Source organism: Anticarsia gemmatalis, chromosome 6 (assembly GCF_050436995.1).
Source record: "Anticarsia gemmatalis isolate Benzon Research Colony breed Stoneville strain chromosome 6, ilAntGemm2 primary, whole genome shotgun sequence".
NCBI lineage: Eukaryota > Metazoa > Arthropoda > Insecta > Lepidoptera > Erebidae > Anticarsia > Anticarsia gemmatalis.
This window is the reverse complement of record NC_134750.1, coordinates 5,084,157-5,103,154: the sequence shown is the minus strand read 5'-3', so window position 1 is coordinate 5,103,154 and position 18,998 is coordinate 5,084,157. Positions and strand designations below refer to the sequence as shown.

Sequence of the window (18,998 nt, the reverse complement as noted above, 5' to 3'; positions counted from 1 at the left end):
TTTGTTTTGTTATGTGCCATGGTAACAATGTACCTAACTTAGGGAGCAATGTACTCAAACTACATTTACGATTACATCTTTGCCGTCTTCTTTGCATAGTTCATTCAAGAGTGTTTATTTTGATAAAATCTTTTAGAATTTTTAACAATAATTAACAATCAAAAAAATATTTTCGCTGTAGATATACTTTTAAATGCATATAATTCAACGATAGAAAATTTCTAAGAAATAATTAGACCTTTTGAGTCATAATTAAATGACTCTCGCTTAAAAGCATTAGTTTTTTACTAAATCAATGAGCACTTATAATGAAGTAGACCTTTGAATAACATTTTAAAATCATTTAATTTTTTTTATTTTATTGAACCAAACAGACTACGCCATTTTATAAAATAGATACATTTTAGATTCAAATAAAAGAAAGGTCCGAAAAAATTTAAGTCAACAAAGAAATAAAACGTAAGATTAGAAACATGTGTTGACTGTTGACGCAAAATTTTTCACCAAGCTTTACCTATTCCTACAGTAATTGTACGCATTACACCTAAATATTGTACTTGGGCTTTAATACTGGTTCAAGTCAAGCACATATATCAGTTGAGTGACATATTAAGGGTCAAACTTCTTACGGTGACCCCTGTCAACAAAAAACTGAGGTCACTCGCCGGCCCTCTATCCCTCCACCTCTCATTTAGCCCATGATAGAGCAATTTTTTACTGTTTGTAGAATAGTGTTTCGTGATAAAAGTTCATTTTCTCTTAACTTTTTTAGATCGAATGGTTTTTTTCGCCATGTACTGAGACACTAGTCTTCTCAATCATCCGAAAGCACTTGTCAATTAACGCATTACGGAAAACCCGGCTCCCATCAGTAGGGATAAATGGTAGGTACAAATGAAACAGCCCATTTAAATCGCTTAAAGTGTATTTTAATAGAAATTGCCTTTCGAAAAAGGTAGGCGGAGATAAAAATCTATTTATTACTTCTTATATTTTCTTTTATTCTTATTTCTCTATTTACAAAATCTTATTGTATTCTGCCAATAAAAGCAGAAACATGAAAGTTGGAAAACACTACGAAAACTAATTTCTGAAAGCGCATATCTACATATTCAATGTAACGTGTTTATTTAAATCAGTCCAGTAAATCAGATGCATCTAATCAGGCTTGAATTTCAGATATGCAAACTAGCTCCGCTAATGGGCGTCCGATGTACAGCAAGTCGCCCACACATTTAATATCAAACGAATTTAGACAAAACAAGTAGAGCGTTACATACTAACTATTATGAAACAAAGCAGAACAACCGAGTACTACGGTGCAATGAATGAAATGTGAACTCAGTGCTTCAAAGTTCAGTTTGTATGACATTTCCAAATCGTAACGGTATTAACAGTTTCTGTGGAATTCGTGATTCGCGCAAAGTTCCGTTTATATTTGCGACACTAGTCCTAAATATTCGTAGGAAACGGCATTATAAAACAATAAGTTAAAGCATATTGCATAACCTCTAAATCTGTATACAAGAGGGCTCAGTTACATGTTCTTCTAGGACTCTAGGTGAACGAAATCTATAAGTCCACGTTTCCTCAGCTTAGAGGATAGCTAAAAGCTACTACTACTACGACTACTTCTACAAGTGAAAGTATACCTTACCAAGCTTAGAGGGTACTGGTAAAAGTATACCGGAGCACCAAAACATTCGTGATTTGATGTGTAAAACATCAAATCAAGATCTCTCCAACGAACCACGCTGTGATACAACTCATCATTTTTCTTAATTCCTTAAAAAACTAGATCAATTCGCACTATACCTTCACCTATGCAAAGCGATAAAATTATATTATCCAGCAGTAGTAAAATTAGACTAGCCTACCGCTACGATTATTAAACGGGTATACGACGCGCCTGTAAGGTCACACCAAATTGTTTTACGACTTTATGACGAACCTTTATTGTCTTTTTAACCCTACCTAAAACCCTTGCGGTGCTTCCGAAAAGGGGATTATCTTATTTTCTACCAGTTTCCTCAATAAAAAAATACTTCAAAGCAATATTATTGTTTTTCACGGTAAACGGCGTTAAAAGCCTTTAGCCGGAGCTCTTTGTGTACCTAATCAATATTATAAGGTCGTTTTTGTTTATTGCTATTTTTTATTTAGAGATATCCAGTAAACAGTGATTGCCGAGTGGTGTAAGTTGGCACCACCCGCGCTAGCGGACAACGCGGTGGCTCTAACGATGAAAGAAAAGACCGTGATGAAACCTTGCATGCATAAGAATTGTTTAGTACATATCTTGATCATCTCGGGATTTCTATTATAATCAATTTCTAAATAAAAATACCAGCCAGTTTACTCTAAGGAATAAATTTGGGACCTCCGCAATCCGGAAGGGATAAAGGTTTTGTAAGGATTCGACAACGAGTAGTTGTCAAGAGATTTCGGCATAATTAGTTTCCATGACGACTATCATTGGGGTTCATGTCATCCGGGAATATGCTGGCCGAGCAATCTGACACAAACATCTACAATTTAACTTCAAAGGAGAACTTAAGTCATCGGATTGCAAGATATACCTACTTTAAGCTACCTTCAATCCTTTTATTCATCAATTATATTTCTAACTAGCTGACCCGCGCAACTTCGCTTGCGTCTGATAAGAGAGAATTCATTATTTTCCCCGTTTTTGTAACATTTTTCGTTGCTACTCCGCTCCTAATGGCCGTACCGTGATGTTATTTATCCTTCCTCGATAAATGGACTATCTAACACTGAAAGAATTTTTCAAATCGGACCAGTAGTTCCTGAGATTAGCGCATTCAAACAAACAAACAAATTCTTAAGCTTTATAATATTAGTATAGATACACTAGACTTTGTCGCATTAAACTATCGATTTATTTTCAAAACAAAAGTTACACACAATGTTTCAAACCTTATCTGTGTAAATGTATATCTTAAATTAATGGTCCGGACATTATTGCCGTAATAACCATGGTCGATTAGTAAGGACTATGGGAAAATGGACTCGTATAAGTTATGGCGAAATAATATTAGATTTATATTTACGTAGGACCCACATCGCATTGCAGATTGGCGACTGACTGAAGTGTGGCAGTTGGTATTGTATAGTTTATCGGAAAATGGACTCAAGGGGCTCAAAACTGAGAGGAAATTTAGTACTACTATCGACTTTTACTAATACTGTCGTGCTATCTATCGCCAGGACAAAACTGATCAATGTCTCTAGCGGGCGCCGTAGGAACTAATTTTGAAATGCGCTACTGCCACCACTAGCGTGAAAGTGAAGGTGGTAATCATCTTCTGCTGGACGGTGAATGGAGACGAGCTGTGTATTCTACATTTTAATTGTCGTCATGAGCCTAAATGGTCTTAAAGTATACTATTTTACAAGAGTCTTGCCTTTCAAAATATCATTTTATCACGTTTGTTGTTAATACTTTTGTACTTTGTATTACGTCCTTTATAATATTAGCAACAAAGTTCATCAAAATAATCCGGGTTTCATAATAATTAACCGAAAGAGTATTATGTCGCGACGTGTTTGAGTAGACTTCAAATTATGTGTTGTTTTAAAAATTTACGCTTTAATAGAAATATACTTTTTTATTTTCTTATACTTATTGATTAAAATTTTAAATCACGATAAACATTCAGATCCCTATTAAAAGAAAAAGAGCACAAACAGACCCTGACACGAAATACACTATGAAGGTTAAAGCTCAAGGTTAAACAGTAAGAATTTAGAAAAAAAAATCAGTTAGTAAGAATTTTCAGTTGCGTTTAAGACCCGTTGCATTATAGTATTAAATGTGAACATTATTCCTATTTACCTAGTAAAAGTGCCTTCGAATTTCGACCTAGAGATTTGGGTAAAAATGAAAATGTATTTTGCCAGTGTTTTATGCGATACAATTCTATATCAAAATGATTTTTTCATATTCAATTAGTAGTCTACGCTAATGCAACAACTCACAGTCATATTTTCGTAAGTAAATATCGGTATAAGCCGTCAGGGTATTATAAAAGCAGCTAGAAATTCAAATTTGGGGAAAATACGTAAATAAATTCAAATCTTAAATAGCTATACAGAGAACAATTATCAATTCTCTCGTGACACATAAATTTACAATCACCTATGGCACTAAAAAAATATTTATTACAATATCTTGGTTCTCTATATTGATTTACACCGTTTTTCGACACATTTTACGAAATACCAAAAATGGTATAAAAACAATACTTGTATGAGACTACAATATGACAACAATTGAGTTAGCAAGTTACGTTTAAGTTCTACGGACACAATAAAGACTATGTGAACCGAATGATTTTGTTTTAACGTGTTGACGAAGCTTTAGTTCTCAACTTCTACGAGTCACCAACAGGAAAGTTGGTAAATTGACTGAACAAAGAAAACTGTGTCCCAGTCGATATTATTACCACGGAAAACTTGGTAACAAATTAATAATCATTGCAAGAAACGTGTTTTGTGCTACAAGAGCAGATGGTACGTCCACAAAATATCTTTTCTCTTTGCCAAAAAAACCTGAATTTGTAAACTTCTAGTGTTTCATATAGAAATTGTAACTTATTCTACACATGGTGATATGCTGTGATAACCTTAACAGAAAACTACGTCGCATGCAAGAAACCTTTACACCTGACCTGATGCGTAATTAGAATACAACCGTAATAATTTAAACAACTTGACTAACAAACCTACTCAAAGAATGGTTTAGAAAAAACTTTAATACTTCAATTAATTATTCTACTTGAATTTAAAGTACGTATTTTACCTCAAGTAGTACTCAAAACGTCTCAGTTGAACTTAAAATTTCGTAGAATATAACGAGTGAAATGCACAAATTATGCGAGCGAGGCACTAATAGCAGCCCTGACCCCAAACATTCCTAATTATCATTTTGCACTATCAGCTCTGGTAAATGTATAATCGCGGTTATATTAACTAATGTTTAGATGTCGTGCATTTTATCATAACAATATTGAACAAAACCTTGCAAAAAATATACTTTTACAATATTTAACGCCCACGCGAGTGGAAAATTGATCCGCAACTTAACTGTAATCGAGGATAAAAAAATAAACTATGGAAAAATGGATGAAACTTGTCGATGAATGAGAATAGAATGTATAAATTGATGACAATAGTACTACTAAGTCTGTGAATTTCTTATCTAAACAACGAATTCCTAATTTGTTTGAAAAGCTCTTGTCAGAGCGTTTTCTGTAAGAGGTTTTTCTGAACAAATTAGTAAAACTTGTTCTCGCAAACTTTTTGTGGATAACAACTACTTAAGCAAGAATCTACTTCTTCTGTAGCTCTTTCACACACTATTCATAGTATCGCATCACATTCACACCCTTTTTAGCTCAAAACATGGGTATACGTAGATGATTCGTAAGAATTATTATATTATATTATGAGTAGAGTGGTCTCATTAACTCTAAAATCATGACTGTTTCATTCATTATTTCGGGAGTATCATTACCATTAAAACGGAACCGAAAGCTTCTTTACTTTTCAACTTGCGTTGTATCTATACTTATATTATAAAGCTGAAGAGTTTGTTTGTTTGTTTGTTAGTTTGAATCTCAGGAACTACTCCACCAATTTGCTTGAAATTTGGTATGGAGATATTTTGATACTTGAGAAAGGACATAGGCTACTTTTTACCTCGGGGAAAATGACGCATTCCCGTGGGAAAATCAAGGTGGCGGACGAAGTCGCGGGTAAAAGCTAGTCTACACTAACATTATAAAGCGGCAGAGTTTGTTTATTTGATTGTTTGTTTGTTTGTTTGAACGCGCTAATCTCAGGAACTACTGATCCGATTTAAATAAATCTTTCAGTGTTAGATAGCCCATTTATCGAAGAAGGTTATAGGCTATATATCATCCCGCTACGACCAATAGGAGCAGAGTACCAGTAAAAAATGTTACAAAAACGGGGAAAATTATGGCCTATTTATTCTCTTTTATGTGACGCAATTAAGCGAAGTTGCGCGGGTCAACTAGTAACTAAATAATTTTGAAATCTTTTTCGCTATACTTTAAAACAGCACATGTGAAGTACAGAAAATTATTATCTTGTATACAAGTAAGACTACAATCATATCCACGAAGATCTCATCGGTGAGTTTGAAGTTTGTTCTACTACGATCTAATATCCGCCCACTGAGTACATGTACATGTAATTGTCATTATATATTTAATCCTTCTCTTTGTACCACCTACACTTGTCTGTATAAATAGTACTAGTCTTATCGACAGCTAAATGTAAATGGTAGCCAAAATAATATTCTCGAAATAATATTCCATTATACCATTATACAAAATTAGAAAACGTTGTACATTTCACTTCAAATTGAAAGCTGTTTCAAATGCACTTATATGTTTTATTGGAACTTCAAAAGATACTTTTATTCTGTTATATTTGTCATTTATATTGGTCAGGGACGTAAATTAAATATTATATTTTTCTAAAAGCGAAAGTATAGAAAATAATGAAATAGTGCGCTTAGCTACACACTAAAATGCTTTGAAATAAATTTAAGCCATTAATGTCCTACTGCTGAACAATTTTCTCCTCCCGGAATAAGGTAGGGGTTAGGTCTTGAGTCCACCACACTAGTCAAGTGCGGGTTACATACCTTCAAGAACTGTTCTAAAGAACTCTCAGGTATGCAAGATTGCATCACGATGTTAGACTTCACCGTTCGAACAAGTGATTATTATTTCTGATGAGATATTTATTTATTTATTACTAGCTTTTACCCGCGACTTTGTCCGCCACCTGAATTTTCCCATGGAAATGCTTCATTTTCCCGGGGTAAAAAGTACCCTATGTCCTTTCTCGGGTATCAAAATATCTCCATACCAAATTTCATGCACAATGGCTCAGTAGTTGAGGCGTGATTGGGTAACAGACAGACAGACAGACAGAGTTACTTTCGCATTTATAATATTAGTATGGGTTTACTGCTCTTTCCTATAACCCATTAATACAAAGTTTATATAACATTTTTTTTAATAACCCGTTTCTGACCCGCTGCAGAGAATCGGGTTATATAACATTACATGCGAAAAATAACTGCTTAGAAAATTGTTCATAAAACATCATGAAAGTGTCCGTAACATCTTTCAAAGTTCTAACTCTTCAAATTATTCAAAGAACAATAATGGAAACACGTGGAACTATTTCTATTGTCTTTCTAATGTTAAAAAAATCGAACCGTCTTCGCGATTTACGCAAACTTTAACAAAAGGGGAAAAGTATCTTGGCAAAGACAAATGACGGTAGACTTTACTATAAATTGACATCCTACCCGCAATGTTTTATATTCGTTTGTTTAGTTGAAAAATATTCCCGACTCCTAATAAAAACACACTATTTTTAGGTACTTGCTGATACGCGCTTGATTATATGATTCTTTTTAAAGTAGGTAATCTTTGTTTGATCCCGTATCCCTGTATCCATTTACACTATAAAAACTTGTTTTATTTAAATAAAATTCTAGAATCTTTTCAGAGACTTTCCATGTACGATCATAGTAATATTCTATTTCAATATGTCAGCCAAGTGATGCATACGTCTTCTACGCAAGTTGACAGTTTTAGTCTTTATAAACAGACTAGCTGACCCGCGCAACTTCGCTTGGTTCACATAAGAGAAAATGGATCATATTTTTCCCCGCTTTTGTAACATTTTTTACTGGTACTGCTCCTACTGGTCGTAGCGTGGAGTTATAAAGCCTTCCTCAATAAATAGACTATCTAACAATGAAATAGTTTTTCAATTCGCACCAGTAGTTCCTAAGATTGGCGGGTGCAAACAAACAAATAAACTCTTCAGCTTTATAATATTAGTATAGATGGACACCAAAGTATACATCCAGGATCGGCAATCCCATGATCCGCGATTCTGGATCATGGATAGTTTCTTGCGTGAATCGCGCGCGGCATCTTTCCACCAGCCGCTCTAGAGCACGACCGAGTCGCATACGATCTATCCACGCGCGCTCGCAGCGCATTAGATCATTTAGTGAAGCGCCTTTTGACTCTTCCAAGTTACTTATGCATGATTGTCACATGCTTTAATAGTGAGGTGAATGATGAAAAACCGTATGGTAGAGATAGTATTTAAACGGCTCTTATAAAAAAGCGGCCCCCATTGCAGTTGCACTTTACCGAGGTCTACCATTGCAGAAATCTGACCGCACTTGCAATCTGACCACTTGAATAACAAGCAAACCACTTCACGAGCATTGCAGATAGTCTCGGAATCCACAAGTTATTTAATTAAGTAGAAGCAAATTGCACCTAAGTCGGGGTGACTTAGGTGCAATTTGCTTCTGTACCTCGATTCTCTTCCACTATCGACTACCGACCACCGGCTAGCTATCGAAATTTTGACATTTAGAATGTACTGCCAAAATGTTTCCTACGACACCCGTCAGAGGCGCTGATCAGATTTTTATACGAAATTTCTCGATGACAGTTCGGTTGTCGGTAGTCGATAGTAGTAGAGAATCGAGGCACTGTTTTAGTGCATTAAAAGGTTTATTTTTAGACAACATTGTAGAAATAGAAACACATATTTGAAGGTCGCCTATGGCAAATATAGTTCGTGTAACTTAATATGTGTACACGGGCGCGCTTTCGCTGTAAAAAGAATACAATACTGATAGACTAAAATGCTTTAGCGTTGTCTACATGACAACCGATACACATTAACGTGTTGAGTTCCATTAGTTTCAAGCCATTTCTGCGTAGTTGAAACTGAATTTGCGAAATATGAATGTCGTATAATTTATTACAATGATTGGTGACCTATTTATGAATGTCAGGGAGATCTTTGAGAAATGGATAATGATTGCATAATTATGTATCGAAGCATTAAGCTTGAAAGTCTGACTATGAGTCTTTCCTAAGGGTATCGTGTTATAACCCAGATTGTGGAAGTCCAATAGGTATCCAGCTGCATCTGGTAATGGATGCCCAACATAATTGGAAGAAAAGACTAGGCTGATGATGAATTATGTATGAAAGCAAATAAATATAGAGCGTCTAAGACTGTCGAAGCCGGCTATGTCTACTGGTCGGTAAATGATTAAAGGGCTCGCGGGTGTACTTATATAACATAGATGATATATATTTATATAGGACATAGATGGATTGCAACACTGGTATTTGAGCTCAGTTGAAGTTATAAGTAGATGTGTATGATATTCACCAGCGTTTTTCCACTAACAATGTTAGTACTATATAACGGGGTGCAAGCACTAACTTCAGAGAACCTTCCATTGAGAAAATGAATGAATATGAATTTGAAATCAGCACTTTGACTGGAAACAAAACCTAAGACTTTGTCCACCCTACCACCCTTGACCACCCTAGAAACTGACGTTTTTTGTAATAACTAAATAAATGAATCCAACCGTAAAACGAGTGAGACAAGGTGTCCCGAGAGACTACCATGAACTAACCCTTATGTCATACACAGCTGAAGTATCGTTAAAAATATATCGCACGGTCGCGTCATAGGTTCAATAAACAATTCTATTTACTATTTTAGGAGCAACTAAAACTCAGGAAATAGTATAGAAAGCTACGGGATCTGTATGTAATTGTATATTTATTGTAATGTACATTAATATTAAAAAACAAATGTTTTTGCACAAATGTCTGTACTCCTTGCACTCCAAGAACGGCAGATGACAGATTAAAACGAATAATAAATTAGTTCTATTTTCATTATAGTGTAGAGCAGTATTCTGGAGTCACGTGTGCAAGGCTTAACGCGAGCAAGGCCGATGCAATACAAAAGTATTTCCGACCTCTTGACGATACTGCAAAATTTAAAGAATTAATAAAAAATAAATATCTTTGGACAAATTACACACGGTCACTTGATTCTAAACTAAGCAGAACTTGTACTATGGTAACCAAATAACCGATAAATATACTTATATACTTCAAAATACATACTGATATAGATAAATTAACAACCAGGCAAATGTTCGGGTGCTCAGCACACAAATATTTGTCCCGGGTGGGATACGAAACCACCACACGCAATGCTACAGTAAATTGCGGTGAAGTGACCACGTTAACCACTAAGCCAAACGTGCAGATAAATACTTTTGTGTTCTATTTATAGTTTGTATCGTTAACGAGCACTTACAATAATGCTAAGCTACAACCGGTACATGATAGCCGGTAAATAAAGGATGAACTGATACATCGAGCCATTATGTAGAGCCCAAATATAATGTCGTTATAATGTATGATATCACTACGTAACTACTCAAAGATATTCTAAATATATGCGTTGTAAGTGCTCCTGTACAAATAAACAGTAGCGCTACCATGAGTTGGTAACTATAGTCTCCCGGAGACACTGTAGTTCTCGTAAAACTCGAACAGCGCCTCTAGCGGATAGTTAAGGTACCAAAATTGCTACCATGGGTCGCCATATTTAATAACGTGTAGTTAAATTAAACAACAGTGAATGTAGATTGGCTTTGTCGTTCATTCTTTCCCTATTTGAGCCCACTGTTGTAGTTGCGTTCTCACGTTAACTACTCTAGTTTTTAACTACGCCAACTCATGGTAGGGCTTCAGGTCTTACCAATGTTCCGTTTACGATCAATATAATTTAACGGTCGGTATCATTTTTGATAGATTTGTTTTAATGGCATCTCTTATTGGTAGTTACAACATCACGCACAAGTGTGGTCCACATTAAACAACTGCCTTTATGAATGTCGTATTACCGGACACCGAATACCTTTAGCTCGTAAAATGTAACCTTTTTCCATTGTCATGATCTCGAGAAAAGGTCATTTACTGTTGAAACATTGTTGTTTTAGTCGTTCCTTTTTAAACGACTTCGAATAGAAAAGTTGTTCACGCATATTAGCACTTAGAAGAAATTCATACAAAATCAAGTCTCAAAATTTACTGATTACAATTATTGAAATAACGTGGAATTATCTTTTATTATTCTTATTACTTATTTGATGTTCCTTTTCTCACTATGTGTACTAAAGTGTGGTATAAAAAAAATGTTGTATAGGTAACTCATTACCATTTTCTTTTCAGTTAATCAATGTAAGACTATAAGTTTACACAATAAGTAGGTATATCACTAAGTTCATAAAGTCTAATATTGTTACACAGTGACACGATAAACATGAACGTACCACATGCATTACAAAATATCGCTCCTAAGAGTACGCTTTAAATCTGGGGTAGTCTCCGATATGATCGCATACTTACATTATAGACGTGTGCACGAACTCTTAAATAAACTTATGTACCTGAGACGATATATGACCGTCTTGTGTATCGTTAGTCATAGTCAACTGGGGTTCTCAACATCGCTACTGTAAAAGCACAAAGGAAATATAAGCCGTTGTCGCTTGTCAACTTTGTGTCCGACTTGCACTGTCCATAGTCACCTTTGTTAGAAATCTGTAACTAAATCTGATATTTGACGAGGTTTCAGGATACAACTCACCCCGAAACTACGAGAACACAATAAAACAATAAACCGAAGCAAAAATCTATCGATTGTGAATATTTGTGATGTATTTATTTGTTAGTATTTCACGCAAAAATTATATATATTTATTTTTATGTCGCGATTTTCCAAGTCTCTGATTATAAGTCCGAGTCAAGATAACATTTTTCCGACTCACGTAATGCCCAATCGACATTAAACTTTATGAAACTGATCTAAATATAACTTATCTACTCAACACATTGGGATTTTAGTGAATCCCTTTATACGTAACTCAAGTAACCGATTTAACACGAAATAATAACTCCAATAAGACAGGTTTTGATACTCACAGACATTATGTAACCCTCTTGGTGCCGATCCGTTCATGAAACTCCGTAATGCATATGTATACGTTGATAAAGTTTCATTCAGACGTTTAATTATAGAAAGCAGGGTCCTAAACCCTTGTTAAACAAACTGATGAATGTATCACGTAACAACGAACTTGACTTTAATGAAGAGATACGTAATAATATATCTACCTTAATAAGTAGGTATATTTGTCAATTACCAAGGGGCGTTCTTTGGTCTCTGTCAATCCAACACGATTCTGTGCCGTCCGTCCGTACTATCGAGTATCGAGCGTTTGACATGTAAAATGTAACTAATGCAAAAATAGTTCCCACAGCGCCCACTAGAGGCGCTGATCAGGTTTTCATACAGTGTTACGATAGCTATCCGGTTGTCCAGTCGATAGTTATTTGGAGTCCCGCTACTGGTTATACACAACATAGTAGTATTCTTAGTTTGCATTCAGATGACTGTGAGTGGTTATATTTCTTTACTAGCTGACCCGCGCAACTTCGCTTGCGTCACCTAAGAGAATGAGTCAAAATGTTCCCCGTTTTTGTAACATTTTTCGTTCCTACTCCGCTCCTTATGACCGTAGCGTGATGTTATATAGCCTATAGCCTTCCTCGATAAATAGGCTATCTAACACTGAAAGAATTTTTCAAATCGGACCAGTAGTTCCCGAGATTAGCGCGTTCAAACAAACAAACAAACAAACAAACAAACAATCAAACAAACAAACTCTTCAGCTTTATAATATTAGTATAGATTTATTCGTGTAATGTACTATCAAATGATTCTATTTTAGACTAGCTGACTATTTTAACAGTATATTTGTTGTTAGTTGATCGGCGTGGCTCTTCACGCTTGAAACTTTCGTTCTCTATTTCAGCTTCTATGTAACCTAAGTTCCATCCCAGGTGTTTTCTTTAAGTAGGTATAGTAATGCATGTATTAGCTATAACCTATTATAAAACGTTAATATTAGGTCGAGGAAAAAGTCTTTTCGCATTGTAGTATGTATGAACTTGTAATAAAATCTTTTTTCTACACAAAAATGGTCGATATTTGGGTACCGCACGAGCTCACTGAAAGAAATCTAGTAAACCGTGTACTCATTTGTGATTATTGAAGCCAAAGAGATTTTATTACAAGTTCATACATAGGAAAATATTTTTACCCCGACCTAATATATCAAACCGAACGACTAAATTAGCTTTTCAAATGGTCTTAAAAGACATAGGTTGTGAAGAAAACTGAACGGAATTGCCACTTAATGTCTACGTGAAAGGCTGTATTTTTAATTAAAGTCTCGAATCGTTTTTACTTTATCTTCACTTGTCAACTATGTAGAACCTAATTTTGGGTTAAAAAGTTTAGTGACGGGCAGCTGAGCCTCAAAGGCTTTTGAACTTGACGCACACAGGTCACACATATGTAGTATAAACCTTTGAAATATTTTTTGCTTCGTAAAAACAAGTTCACAAAGGATTCTTTCAATGGGACAGGTCTCGGAAAGCACGACATTTTATAGTTTGAATTTTTGTGTGTGATAGGTTTCTTCGTGTTTCGTAAAGGTAATCAAAATATTGATTAATATACCTAATAATTTTTAATATAATTAAGATCGTTAATTTGGTTCAATAGGCTAATAGGCTGACAACTTTCTTTATAGTCAGGTTGGGTCAGGTATCATTATACACACACAATTTCCAACATATATCTTTTAATCGATACATTTTTAACAATAGCATTAAAGTCATATAACAGTAAAGTGTAATAATTAGTTTACTTTATTTTTTACGAGAAATATTGTTTTTTTGTCTTGTACCACTTTTTGAAGGCTTTCTTACTTAGGCCCATCGGACACAAGACTACGTGGTTAATTGCTTGAAGACGAAAACCGTTAAGTATCGGAGATTTGCGTAACCTTATATACGAAGGGCCGTAGACGTCACCCAGCTATTTCAGGTTCCAAGTTGCGGTAAATTTAGCTTCCAACACATCGGTCATGCGGCCGACGTGGTCAGCTTAATCCCACTTTAACTTTCCAGCTTTTTAGTAAGTGTCTGGCAACAGTCCACATTGTATAATATTATGAACTTGAACTATGAACTTTAGATGGTCCGGCTTGTACTAATGAATGCAAACTAAAGGTTAAGTTTTAATTGTTTAATTTTTAATTGTTGTTTTCAATACTAATTCCTCGTGTTTTCTCAAAAGCGAAAAAAACATTCATATTCTAGACACCTTAAGGTTAACTTTGAAGTTCAACTGACTTTTTTTAGTAAAATTTGTTAAGAATATTGAGTAGCTCATAAATACAACATATGACCTTGAAGTAGTACATTAAATACACAGCTAGAATCATTAATGTAAACCTCTTCAGAGATATAAGTGCATATTGTATGTTTACCTAAGTAGCGACCCGCCATGGCTTCACCCGGGTCACCTCGGATTAACGTCAACTCATTAGATACTAAAATCTATCCGGAAAATCCTTCTATATATTGGTGAAAACCGTATTAAAACACATAGAGAAGATTTTGAGCTTTCCGAGAAAAAACAGACCGTGACTTTGTTTTATAATACGTAGTAATTAATAAAAAACGTAAATAAGAATATAGTATAGAAATAAATAAAAAAAAAACACATTCAGAAGGTTGGCCCTATTAAATCACCATATTCAGGTAAAAAGACATTTGTTTTATTTTGACGTCAAAAGAGCATTTTATACAAAGTCGCTAATTACTTCAGTGCTGGCAATGATCAAAGAGCAGGTAAAAAGTACAGTTAGTTTATTTATTCAGCCCCGTTTGTGTCTACGTTCAAGCTCGTACTTTGGTATAACAATTTAATTTGAATTAAATTATTTATTTAACCACTGTCAGTATCATCATTAGACCGATATAAATGAATGACTAGATTGTGAAATATGAATTTTCATTTTTTATATTAATTTTAAACTATTATAAATTAATGAGGTATAATTGATTTTACCTCATTCATTTATATTAATTGCCCTCAAAATCACACTTTATAATATTTTAAATGCGATAGCGCGATTTTTCAGTCGGTACTAACGATTACCAATAATTTGACATTTTAAATGTTCCAAACAATGGCTATACCAATTGGTAAACTGCCATACCAATTATAATGTTTAGCATGAAGAGATGGGTAGAGACCCGGGATCAAACATAGGCTACTTTTGCGAAAACCAACCCCTAAGTCCCTAAACATTGCAGGATGAAACAAGGGGAGTTTTGCGGGTCAGCTATTAAATAAATTTAATAAATATATTCCATTAATATCCCATTGCTGGACAAGGGTCTCCTCCCGTAATGAGGTAGGGGTTAGGCCTTGAGTCCACTACGCTGGCCAAGTGCGGGTTGGGGACTTTGAATGCCTTCAATAAATGTATTAAACAATTTTTTAGGCATGCAAGGTTTCCTCACGATGTTTTCCTTCACCGTTAGAACAAGTGATAATTATTTCTGATACACACATAATTTCGAAAAGTCATTAGTGTGTTGCTTCGGGTTCGAACCTGCATCCACTTGCGTAAAATATTAATATTAAAGCTCTAAATTATTAATGTTTCACTTAAACTAACTTTTTAAACCCTCTTACCAACTTGATCTTTGAGTTGAGCTACAGTTAAGCATGTTTCAAGTAAATTAATTTAATACTTAATTAAAAAGGAAGCTCAGAATAAGATCGCGGGAAGTTTAATTAATGTCTCTGATTTCACTATTAACAAGTAAACAAGTACTTAAGGACACTTGCGAAACGTAAATACTTAGTCTAACGACACACCATCGCATCACGCGGCGCCACACCTGCGTATCATTGGCCCTTTGAACAGTTTTAAAAAATATTAAAGGCTACGACGATATAAAAACTAAGAGAATGCATTAAACTACACGCTAATTAATTTATTTTTTGTCCGAATATTTTGATTTTAGTCATAGGTATTGGGTTGTGGAGGTCAGATAGGCAGTCGTTCCATGTAAAACAATGGTATCCAGCTGCATACGGTGAGACTGGAAGCCGACTCCAACATAGTTTGGAACAAAGGCTAAGCCAAAAAAAAGTCACATTTTTTTCTTTCGGGAAACATGTAAGTACACTTTATTTTTTATTCTTTGCGTGGCATTAGAATGCAATATGTACAGTCGTAGTCAATTATTAGTGTAATCAAAGGAGACCCTTTATCAAACGTAAACAATATAGAGTATTTGACTGGGAGTTAATTTATAATCAATCAATGTCACAACTTTATCCTTGATGCAATCCATTCAGACGCTTAGTGTACAATGTCATGTCGTTTATTGACCTTAATTAAAAGTTCATTTTCAACTTAATGAATGTTTCTATGCTGGAAAACTGATACCACCTCTATTCGATAGAACTTTCTTAATTCATATTGAAAAGTTAAGTTGACAACATTTTGAATGAAGAATACAAATTAAAGTTTTTAAACTATCGCAGTTTGTACGCCTCATACAAAATTACAAACGGGTCTTAAACGAGATGAGAATTATAAGGTTTAGGATAACTTAATAACAAACATAATTTTAAGACAAAAATATTGATTGCTAAGAAGGGTTGATGTCAGGCACGAGGTCAGTTGTAAAAACGTCAAATCCCTTGACAACATATTTTTGAGTAATCAAACATGCTTCGTCGACCCCACCTAACGTGGGACAAGGCAAAAAAGAAAAATTTAAAGACAAACTACGATGAATTAGTAGTTTACTGTAACATTACATAATATTGCAACAATATTATGGTTTCTGAGTTAAGGACTATAATAAACGATACATGTACCAAAGCAACCAAACACTTACAGTTCTATATAATTCGATACATATATGTATATATACATTATCTACGCATCGTTGCAATGTTGAACAATAAATGTACTCAAATAAGAAGAAGCCGAAATTTCAAATGAGAATAATACACCAAAATTTCAGTAGTAAACAATCAAATATCTCTCCATCCAAAGTCTTCAAACTTAACCCCAGATAATATTCGATATAAATTCTGTAAATTCAAAAGCGTTCTACCTTAAAATCGTCTATGAAAATATTAGGAATTTTCATAAATTTTCGTACGAAGCTATTGAATATATATGAAAATATCTCTGTGATTTTTTAAATTTAATATGCATTGCAAAAACATATTTCTCTCAGATAAACTAACTTTAAAAAATCGTCTCTGCGTACGATATCAATTATTATTATTAAATTAAAACGTTTATTCTGTTTTCTTTATTACGATGTGTCTTATTCAAATAATTTTTAAACTGAACACACTTATAAATTGTTTGTATTTATTGGCGTATACTATAATTATAACTGTTGTGTATTTGTTAATTTCATATTGGAATATAATCCGACGGACCTAAAGTTGCATTTTTGTGTAAAGTACATCATCATAACTTTATCATGAATTAATTATAATAGCAATTAATTACGATTATCATAATCTCTTAAACTTGTGATAAACCACTAAAGATTCTGGGTACCGATCGTTGACGATGTAGAGTATTTGTTATTGTACATATTGTAAATATTTATTTATATTGTTATGAAATATTGGATAATAATTAAGTATTAAGTTTGGAAATAATAATGCATGAAAATGTCTGAAAAAAGTAATTATCTCAAATTTATAATGAATATGAAGACAAATAGATCACTGAAACAACTCTCACATCCAGACTTTACAGTTTCTCTTTACGTCAAGATGCATACAAATTTAAATTATAATAAGATTTCAATCTCCTCTTGCTTTTAAAACCTAATGGAGTTTTAAACATCCGCCCTTCGATGTACAGCTTAATCCGATAGATTAGTAGTAAATGCATTAATTTTTAAACCCATTTAAATAAGTGCTTTTAAATTATTAAACTGAAATGTGTACAAATCAAACAAAATTAATTCTACTGGTCATCAAATAACCAGGGTGATTTTACGAAAACTATTTAATTATAGAGAATCTATGTCCCGAAATTATATCATTTATGAATTTGATAACAACATATCGAAGAAAACTTTGTATAAAAATAATAGCATAAAAATAAAATCTAACTGTCAAACAAATCAAAGTCAGTATAAAACTTTTTACTGACCATCAATTAATAAGAAATGACATTTAATTTACACACCTATTACTAATAATAATATACCATCGTAACGTAATTTATACTTATCACGAATCGAAGACAGAAACTAGTAAAAATCTGAAAAACATTTTCACAGTCTCTGATATAAATTAATTATTTACCTATTTTAAGAAGTTCTGGAAATCTCTTTCGCTAATTGAGAACTTTTCACACTTAGCAGAAGTCAAATATAGTAACAAAAACTTATATACAATTTGCCACAACACTTTTCAGTATTTACACTAAACTGGTGCAAAATAAAAAGTATTGTTAATTTTAATAAATAAATAACAATTTTATAATGATCACTGAAGCACTAATCACTGTTATTATAAAAGATTTGTGATTATTTTAGACTTTCGTAAACGAGAACGCGCATCGGGAGTGTTTGAAGTGCGGTGTCGGGAACGAGACGGGCGGTCGACTCGCCGCGTATTCGAATCTGTCCCGTGAAAGCGCGAAAACCAAAGGCGAGCGCGCGCCGTAGTGGCCTCACCATTCATGCCGACGAATATTGCCAACTGAAAGTTTCTACTGAATCATTCAACCTACTTGTCTAGCTAATTCAACTTTTGCCGGAGTCCTTTCATTACAAATTCATCATCAGTGTTTAACTTTAAAATTGTTACCTGTTACCAAACTTTGTTGAAAACGACACATTTCGAAACATGAACATCCATTATTCAGGGAGGTTTTACAAATAATTATAGGTTGTGCTTTTGTTTTTCACGTAATGTATTCGTTACGCCGTTCGTTGTACTTTTTATTTCGTAAATTGTAACGTTTTATTTCACAATATAAATGTTACTTTGGATAGGCTCAAGAAAATATATTTTTACTATATATTTGGTTTTATGTAAAGAAGACCGGGTAAAAAGGTGATATAAATTTTAACTAAGACTGCTTGAAAATGTTTATC

The 18,998-nt window shown here is 34.0% G+C and overlaps 1 protein-coding gene across 1 annotated transcript in view; it reads right to left on the bottom strand.

The window, feature by feature from the left end:
- Positions 1-18,528, bottom strand: part of LOC142973867 (RYamide receptor-like) — a 111,746-nt gene extending 93,218 nt beyond the window's left edge. Inside the window, exon 1 of the mRNA XM_076115889.1 lies at positions 18,202-18,528. The gene's annotated coding sequence lies outside the window, so the exon portion shown is untranslated. The remainder of the gene's footprint in view (positions 1-18,201) is intronic.
- Positions 18,529-18,998: the final 470 nt, after the last annotated feature.